The sequence below is a fragment of the Lactuca virosa genome, chromosome 5 (genome assembly GCF_052849685.1).
Source record: "Lactuca virosa cultivar CGN04683 chromosome 5, Lactuca_virosa_CGN04683_v6, whole genome shotgun sequence".
Taxonomy (NCBI): domain Eukaryota; kingdom Viridiplantae; phylum Streptophyta; class Magnoliopsida; order Asterales; family Asteraceae; genus Lactuca; species Lactuca virosa.
In genome coordinates this window covers 144042720-144052174 of record NC_136430.1, presented here as the reverse complement: position 1 = coordinate 144052174, position 9455 = coordinate 144042720, and the positions used below count along the sequence as shown (strand labels likewise).

At 35.4% G+C, this 9455-nt stretch overlaps 1 pseudogene; it reads right to left on the bottom strand.

The window, feature by feature from the left end:
- Window positions 1–5574: 5574 nt before the first annotated feature.
- LOC145111828 (uncharacterized) lies at window positions 5575–8628 on the bottom strand (annotated as a pseudogene).
- Between the last annotated feature and the right edge of the window lie 827 nt (window positions 8629–9455).

Here is a 9455-nt window from a genome sequence, read left to right as displayed (position 1 = left end):
AACTGTTACGGAAGCCAAAAGCCCACATAATCGTAGGTACTAGATGGGTATATAAAAACAAGCTTGATGAGTTGGGTGCGATAGTAAGAAACAAAGCAAGGCTAGTTGCTAAGTGGTACAGTCAACTTGAAGGCATTGACTACGATGAAACATATGCCCCCGTAGCCAGAATGGAAGCAATACACATTTTCTTAGCGTATACGGCACACAAGATAATCACAGTACATCAAATGGATGTAAAAAGTGCCTTTCTGAATGGAGAACTAAAGGAAGAAGTTTACTTGCAATAACCTCCAGGCTTCGAAAGTCAAGAATTTCCAAATCATCGTTACAAGCTAGAAAAAGTAGTATACGGTATGAAACAAGCAGGTCCCACTGTAGCTAGCAGCAAGGTGTAGGATGGTCAATCCCGTATAGATCTATACACAAATTCACGCTCTCCCTCCAGGAGACTCTGGTTACAAAACGTGACACAGCAGTATATTGTCATGTCAAGAAGTAGTGGCTCACATTAATGTTATAGTATTCTTGTATTTGTATAGTATGTTCTCTATGTTCTAGTGTATAGTATGTTCTCTAGTGTATAGTACGTTCTCTCTGTTCTAGTGTATAGTATGTTCCCTCTGTTTCTCGTTATAGTATGTTTGCACTGACTCATGTATGAACTGACTCTTGTATTTTTCATTGTTCTAGAATTAGTAAGTAGTGACTTCCTAAACTATACCTATTATAGTTTACTAGTAATGTTGTATGAATGACTGATTATGTTTGAACACCTTTGCTACTCAAAGGTATTGAACTGAATAAAAGGACTTTTATACCTATATACATATACATAATATATAACTAAGATTCAAACGACATTCGAACAAACAACCGATACCCTAAGTCCACAACCAAACAAGGAACTGGAAATAAGGCGAGTTATCAGTCCTAAGCCCTTTCAACCTTATTTATATAACTATATCCATATAGACATGATTTTGACAATATATAAGTTTAAAAGAGTTTAATAAAGAATTTAACATATAAAAGAGTTTTAACCATTTGAATGGCTATAGATGACTTGATGTCAGGTTATAAAAAGTTTTTTGAAACAGTTTGATAACACAGTTTGAAGTATAAGAAAATCCACTTGTTTGGTAGTCATTAATCACATGTGATTGATATAATAACTATAATGTTTTCAACTTGTATTCCCCCCCCCCATAAAAGCATTTAAAATCATTTAAAAGATAGGTTAGGGGTATGAACTCACCTGTAGTGAGAGATTCCAATGTAAGATCGATAAAGGATGCTAAGTGTCAATTGAAGTCTTGAGCACAAACGGATTCTATTAAGCATATAATGACACATATATGGATATAATTAGTGTATATAACAACTAATCATGACATGGAACCACTTTAGGGACTAGGAAACACTTGAATTGAAGTGTTGCAATCACATATGATTCCACTAAACGGGTTTACGGGTACACAAGTGTGTTCATGGCCAATGTGTTTACGGCCAAGGGAGTTTACGGCCGTGAGATTTTACGGCCAACACAAGAAGAAGCTACGGTTTACGACCCTAGATGTTCACGGCCATTGGTGTTCTTGAGAAGGGTTTACGGCCAAAGGAGATGCTATGGCCGTAAACTCTTGATTAACAAGCTAAAGTGGTTGATTTCAAGGGTGTGATTCAAGAGCTTCTAATGGGAAACTAGTATATGGAAAGGATACTTACTTTTTGAAGCTTGAAGGGGTGTTCACGGTACAAAGAGCTAGTATGTGTTCTTGGTGTTCTTGGTATTCTTGAAGATCTAACCCAAAAGAGGTGATTTCATGGATGAAATCAAGGGATTTTACTAGATTATGAAAGGTATAAACTAATAAACGGAAGAATCACTTACAAATTTGTCGGGAAATCGAAGTGATCTTGATGATACTTGAGAGAGAAATGAAAGTTCTTGAGTTGAAAGTGTAAGAAATGGAGACTAATGAAGGAATATCCTACATAAGGGAGGAGTTCACGGCCACCTTGAGTTTACGGCCGTACACTCATGTTTACGGCCGTTAACTCCTCTTGATGGAGTTTTTGGCTCGAATGCAACCCGTTGAACTTAAGTTAACTCAACCCTAAACCCAAACCTTGAATGTACTAGGCTTAGAGCACCCAAACAGACCCTAAACAATGCTAAAAGATAGCAGAAACGAGTCTGACCTTGATTGAACTGAATAACTATACAAGATAGAAATTTCGGGTTGTCACAATGTCAGTGACGGCGATAGTAATTGACGGACGTTTTTTGGCTCACCTACGGTTGCTCTTTGGCTCAAGAGATGCGTTGCATGGAGGAGAAGAAAGATGTTTGTGGAGTCTGATGGAGTATTTGACGATGTGATGTGAAAAAAAAAGAATTGAAAAAGCATGTTTCGTTTTTCATTTAACTCCGCAGAGAACGCACAGACATAAGTCCAAGTCTGTCCCATGAAGACCTCACACATATGATTTTATGTCTGCGGACTTTCGAAAAACAAACACACTTCAAGCTCTTATGTCTGCACGTGGTCTGCGGGGCGCAGACAAAAGAGGTTACACAGATCTGTAGACAAAAAAACAACCCTTTAATGACTATCAATCTTCTATAAGCCCAAAATAGTAAAGTTCTCTCACACACACTACAAGAAATTAAGGACGTTACAAAAATCGTCGTTAAATCTTAGCTTTGTTGCCGGTAAAAGTAATAGTTGCGACATGTCGCCGTTAAAGAGTCGCCGATACTGCCTCGTAGCTATTGCTCAAAATGTACTTGATTTGATAGTAGCATGGTCCTTTTGTGTTGCCTTCACACTGGCAACTAGACAGGATGACTATTGGAGATAGAGGCTAAGTTTATTATTTAGAATAATAAATTGGTGCATAAAAATGATTTATTAATATATTATAAGAATAATATATTAATTAGAAATCATATTATTAATTAGTATTTAATCAGAAATTAATTTGGAATTAATTTTGGGATTAAAGGAACTGATTAAAAGTGCAGGGGCTGTTTTGTAATTATTTGATAGTGGTTTTGGGCCATTGGTTCACCCATATTAGGGAGGGCCGAAAATCCCTAGAAGGTTCTAGAGATTTTCGTCCAATCCTTAAGGAAGGGGTCCATGGACTTGCTTAGGCCCTAAGCTAAGGAATTAGGGTTTCCACCTTAAAACCATAGCTAGCCTGAACTATAAATAGAGCCCTTTGCCTCTTGAATTCGTACACCTCATCGAAACCCTAGAAGAGCTGAATTTCTAAGCAAGTGACTCCTCTCTCCTCTCTCTCATATTCATCTTCTTTCCTTAGTGTGTTTGTGAGCCATTAGAGGCACTACACTTATTGTACTTGTTCTCAAAAGCAAGGATCTTCAAGAATTGGTTGTTATTACTATATAGCAACAAAGGTATGTGTTCTAATCTTTCTTATGTAGATTTCAAAATATTAGATGCATATTAGTGTCTTCTATTTTGTGTTCAATGCTTGTATGTCTAATAGAGAAAAAATAGATCCAATCTAGGTTTTCATGCACACATAGGATTTTTTGTATAAAACTCATCAGTGATATCAAAGTTGTTGGTTTTTGTTTTCAGTTAGATTTGATACAATAGATTGAACTTCACAAAATTAGGGCTTATGGAATTTAAACCGTAGGGCTTGGATTTTTTGAAATTAGGGTTTCAAAACTTGATTAGGGTTTTTTGAACCCTTTCCTTTGACCCTCATGATTTCGATTTTTAGGGTTTGCTAACCCTAGAATTTTCGAAAATGCCTTCCCCAAGATTAGATTTCGAAAATCTAGGATTTTGGGTAGGTATTATCTTTTAATTGTTTAAAAGAATAATTAAAGTTTTTGAAATATCCCTTCCCAAATTTTCAAAATCTAGGGGATAAAGGAATTAGGTTAAATTATTTATTTAATTTAATGGATAATCCTTATGAGATTTAATAATTTAAATTAATTGTTTAATTTTGGATAATTATTAATTAAGGTTTTTAATATTTAATATTTTAAATTAAAAGGTATTAATTTCAAAAATTTTAAATTAGACTAAAAACCCTAGTATTTTGAAATGTTTAAAATACACCCTTATACTATATATATATATATATATATATATATATATATATATATATATATATATATATATATATATATATATATATATATATATAATTAAAAGTTTAATATTATATATGTATAAGAAAAGTCAGTCTTACCGTTAGTAGGCCTCATTCACGAAGATGGTCTATAAGGGGTGTTTAGGGAAGCGACCTATAAAATGACCGCCATTGGGTATCCATTCTTACCCACCGCACATTAACTAGTGGATGGTCGTTAGCCGAACGGGTAGGATAGGACATTAAATCGTCATTAATAAGTATAATGAAAAATATAAAGTAACTAAATGTTTTTTTATAAATTCCCAATCTTAGTTACATTAGGAAAATGTGAATTTGATGTTAATCCATGAAATTACACATTGCACCTTGTGAAGTCGTTAGTGGAGTGTGTGTGGTTAACCGACACACTAATTTGGACTAACAAAGGGTGGAAATGGGTAACTCGTAAATTATCATATATCAATGGAGCGTGTGTGGCTAACCGACACATTGATTAGGTGGTAAATGACATCGTGAGTACCAAGCTAATTTGCATGGTTATCCACACCTTATTTGTGATCCTCGGTATCCCAGTCACAAATTTGAAGGGCATAATCGAGATTAAACATGCCATTGAATAGTTCAATGAATCTCAAAAGATATGGAAATTTCATTTAATAAAACCTAATTTATTTAAATTTCGTTTTTCATGGTGGAATTGGTAAATCGTCATTACCTACCTTCAAATAATTTACAATTGGATTACGGCATCCCTTTTCTGAATTGTGAATTATTGTGTTGGGTCCTAGCCTTAATATTTCACTTTGGGTGTTATATTAAGGATTTCCTATCTAATGAAAAACTTGTCTTTTTTTTTTTTCAGATGTCTGGCCCAAACAACGCTTCTGGCTCAAACTCCAACAACAACAACTCCTCGAACCCATTCTCGCTCCTGAACATTTGTGCGAGGGTCACATTCGATGGATCCAACACTACTAGAAAAACAGCCTTTTACGACGCGCAATGTGTGTCATAAAATGCTCAGACGGCACACAAATGTGTGTCAAGGAAGGCCATGTCATAACGAAAGACGACCCGCTTTTGCGCGTCGTCTATTTACGATGCGCATTTAGGACACACATTTACGATGCTCATTTACGACACACAATGCATATCAAGGAAGGCCATGTCATAAAGGAAGACGACATGCATTTGCGTGTCGTAAATGACGACGCGCCTTTAGGACACGCATTGCGTATCAAGGAAGCCCCCGTCATAAATGAAGATGACACGCATTTGCATGTCATAAACTTCAGCTGCCAGTGACGATACACATTTACGACGTACATTTACGATACGCATTTACAACATTAATACACATAATAAAAAAACAAATATATACCAAAACATTCAATTAAATCTAAATGTCAAACTAGTTACCTAACATTACATGTCAAACAAGTTACCAAAACATTCAATTTCATCTTCTAAAATACACAACAAAACTTCATAAAACAACAGTTATACACGCACGCACCCACCAACCATAACAGCTCTTATTTTCTTCTCATGTAAGGAAACACTTTAACAAATTTTAAGAAAATGGTAAAAAGTTACCCAGCAAAAAGATTCTAACAAGCAACTTGATCATGCTCCAAAAACTTGTTGATAGGAAGCCACTGCTTTGATAAGAAAGAACCTACAATAAAGATCAAGACAAGGGTATTTACGTCTTTTGCACCAACAAGAGAACAAGATCATGCCATTAGATGGGGCCCACGTATCTAATTCTAACCTGGTTGCCAAACATTGACATTTGATGTTTTTCTCCTCCGAATGACCTTACCTACATGCACCAAAAAATAATGTTAATTTGAGATTGAGATTGAAGTTTACCTTTTTGGGTCTTAATGATATATGACAATTAGTAAAATTTATGTCATAGATGGGTAAAATTGTAAAAAGAAATGAGTTGAGAACTCATAGTACGGATGGCAGAAAAAGTTTCAATGACACAATCGGCTATTGAAGCTTGAGTCAACCCATATGCTTTAAATACTTTCACAGTTGATCGTTTGTATACAGCTGGATACATACATATACACGTGTATATATTAGTCAACAAGTAAAAATATGAAGAAAGGTTAAAAACATTTTTTGTTCTAAAAAATAAGGGTGGATTAGGGTTCTTACAACCTGTGAATCATTTCCATTTGGAAGTGACTTTTCAACTGCCTTGTCAGCTTTCTCAACTGGAGGAACACGCATCTCACCCCTGCAGTCAGTGGAATCAATAATCATCACAATTACATGTTCAGAAAATATTTATAGCATTCTAGTTTTAGATTATTTCTTAAAAGGGCAATTTACTTTTGATAATTTGAAAGTACAATGATGTAATAATTAAGTTTTTTGAAAAGCAGATTGCTTTCTCAACTGGAGGAACACCCATTTCAACTGCCTTGTCAGCTTTCTCAACTGGAGGAACACCCATTTCACCCCTGCAGTGGAATCAATAATCTGGTCAATAAAGGTCAAGAGCAGAAAATATAAATTGAAGGAAAGTCAAAGCTGGTCAATGAAGGTCAAGAGCAGAAAGTCAAAATCAATCAACTTCACTGTGAAGGTCAGAGAAGAAATATAGCAGCAAAAGCATAAAAATCATCAATTCCATGAGAGATTTTTTTGTCTTTTCTATTGTAAATAATTATCTAATCTTTGGCATAATAGTAGCCAAAAAAATTATTCCATTATTATGTGTTTATAAATGTTAAGGTCTTTATAGCTTCAGTTATGATTATGGATGTTTAAATGTTTTCTATCAATTCATTTCTATTTTCTAAGAACATAATCAACTAGAAATCAATATCTGATGATGAATGGTTTTTAAGGATTAATCAATTGATTCATTTAGGTCATAGGATCATATCCATTATAACATTATGCACAAACATCTAACAATATTAATTTCCCTTTTGAATTGGGATATAAAACCAATTAAAGCTAAATACATAAGAGGGGAAAAGGGTACCTCCAAATCCTTTCAATGATCTCACCCTTCTTGATATGTTGCTCAAGCAATTCAGCCAAATCATCTGGGGTAACATAACCATAACTTATACAACAAAAACACAAGAAAGTATTCATAAGAAAAATGACTTAATACATTCTTTGGCAAGTAAATGTGATAGACTCTGCCTCAAATAGAAAAAGAAGAAGAAATAATGGTTCTAGATTGTCTTACCAATGTCCAGACACTTTTCCATCTTCAACTGAACTATATATTATCAAGTTCCCTCCATACTTATGTCCTCCAATATGTGAGCAAGCAATCGCAAACACACAAATACGTATGACCCTGTCACTACCTCCGGTGTTCCTGAAGCCCATGGTTTTCCATTCACAAGCACTTCCTCCACAAAACTATCAATGGTTGATTCTTCCAAACCCCTTCAATCACAAATGCACTAGTAAGTAAACTACATATCGATGTGTTCTGCTATCTGAAGATTTGGAAAATGGATACCCAAAATAAGATCATCCTTGAAGAAAAGTTCTCGTGTTTTCAGTCCTCAATTAAGATTGTTTAAAATCAAAAGTGTGATTTCATCATTTCATGAACTTCTAAAGGCCTCCAACTTTGTTGATATATATGATTGCTTTGCAAATTCTCTAAGCTTGCCTCTTAACATTAGCATTCAAGGAATCATCTTGCTAGCATAGTTTTTGCCTTTTCAATCAACATTACTCTTCACACAAAGTTCTAATCATGGCGGAGGCTAGTAAACTTCAGTATTTTTTATAACTCATATCCAATTTCACTTGTTCATATTAGTAAAATAAATGGAGCTTAGGTATGATGCGGAATATAAGCGTGGTTAAATTTGAAGCTCAAGCCCGAATAATATGCTATATTAAGTATCAATTCTATCAAAACTATAAGAGCAAAATTCCTGCTATGTTGCACATGGCGTCGAGTATTGTTTTGCTTTCAAATTAACAAAAGCAACAGATCGTAGATTCATGGAAAACCATAAAAGAAATCTGAGAAAAAAAAAACAAATCTACATAGCACACACGCAACAAATAGCTGATGAATTTAAAACCCTGGCGAACTTCACAATACCTGTACTTGATCATATCTGGAAAAATCAAAACATCTCCATCTGACAAACCGGTAGCAGCACCGCCCTCGAATATCGTCATCAGAGTCTACAATAGTCAGATCGTGAATGGAAAAATCAAAACATCTCCATCTGACACTTAAAATCTTCAAATACCTCATTAGAATAATTAACACAAGTGAGCTACAATTACCTTAACAACGATATCGTTCTTATGCTCCTTGATAGCTCCAGCAAGTCGCCTAGGTAGAAGATCCGAGTCGGAGGATTCAACACGAGCAGGCCAGTCTTCGCGAGTCTTGTAGCAGAGGAAAATGTGACGTTCGTAAGGATGGACGGATCCGGAGAGATTATCCGTGTACATCTCCTGTCTTTGGAATCCGAACTTGACGTCATCATCGACAACCACAGCTTCAGTAGAGATATCAATGGTACCGTTCTCTGAAGCGGCGGCCATGAAGTCGAAGGCCCTAGGGATTTTTCTTGCTAATTGGAAGAGGCAGGGGTTTTAATTTTTGGGATACAATAGGCGAGTGAAATCTCGCCTTAAAACGCGTGTTTCATTAAAAAAATTATAAAGCGGCACACTTAGATGACACACATTTTATGAAAGGCGCCCTCCGCATTTTCTTTTTTTTGTTTTCTGACACTAATTTTAGGGCACACACAAATGCGTGTCCTCTATCCTTCAAACTTTGCAAAAATGATATTATTTTTTAGGGCACACACAAATGCGTGTCCTCCATCAGTGCGTGTCAATGTTTGGGCGTCATTAAAGGGTTGTTTTCTAGTAGTGCAACTTCAATGATTGGATAAGAAACATCAGAATGGACTTACGTTACGAGGATAAGGAACATATTTTCGACAAGGAACTGGTCGAGATAGATGAAGCCACTGCTACTCCCGAAAAAATAGCTGAGTATAGGGTCCAATGCAAGGAAGCGACCAAAGTGTCGTGCATTATTGTGACAACCCGAAACTTTTTCCGTTTTCATTAACCAATTTCCGTTAGTAAAATTTGAATTTTATTAAGTTTCCGTCAAACTTCTTGGTTTAGAAAATCATCTAGTATTATATAATTAAATTTTTATATGAGTCGGAACCAAAACTTCACGAAATCTCGAAATTATCCTTCAATCAAAACGTCAGTTCTCGGTCTGACTGAGTTCACAGCCGTAAACCCATGTACGGCCGTACACTCGT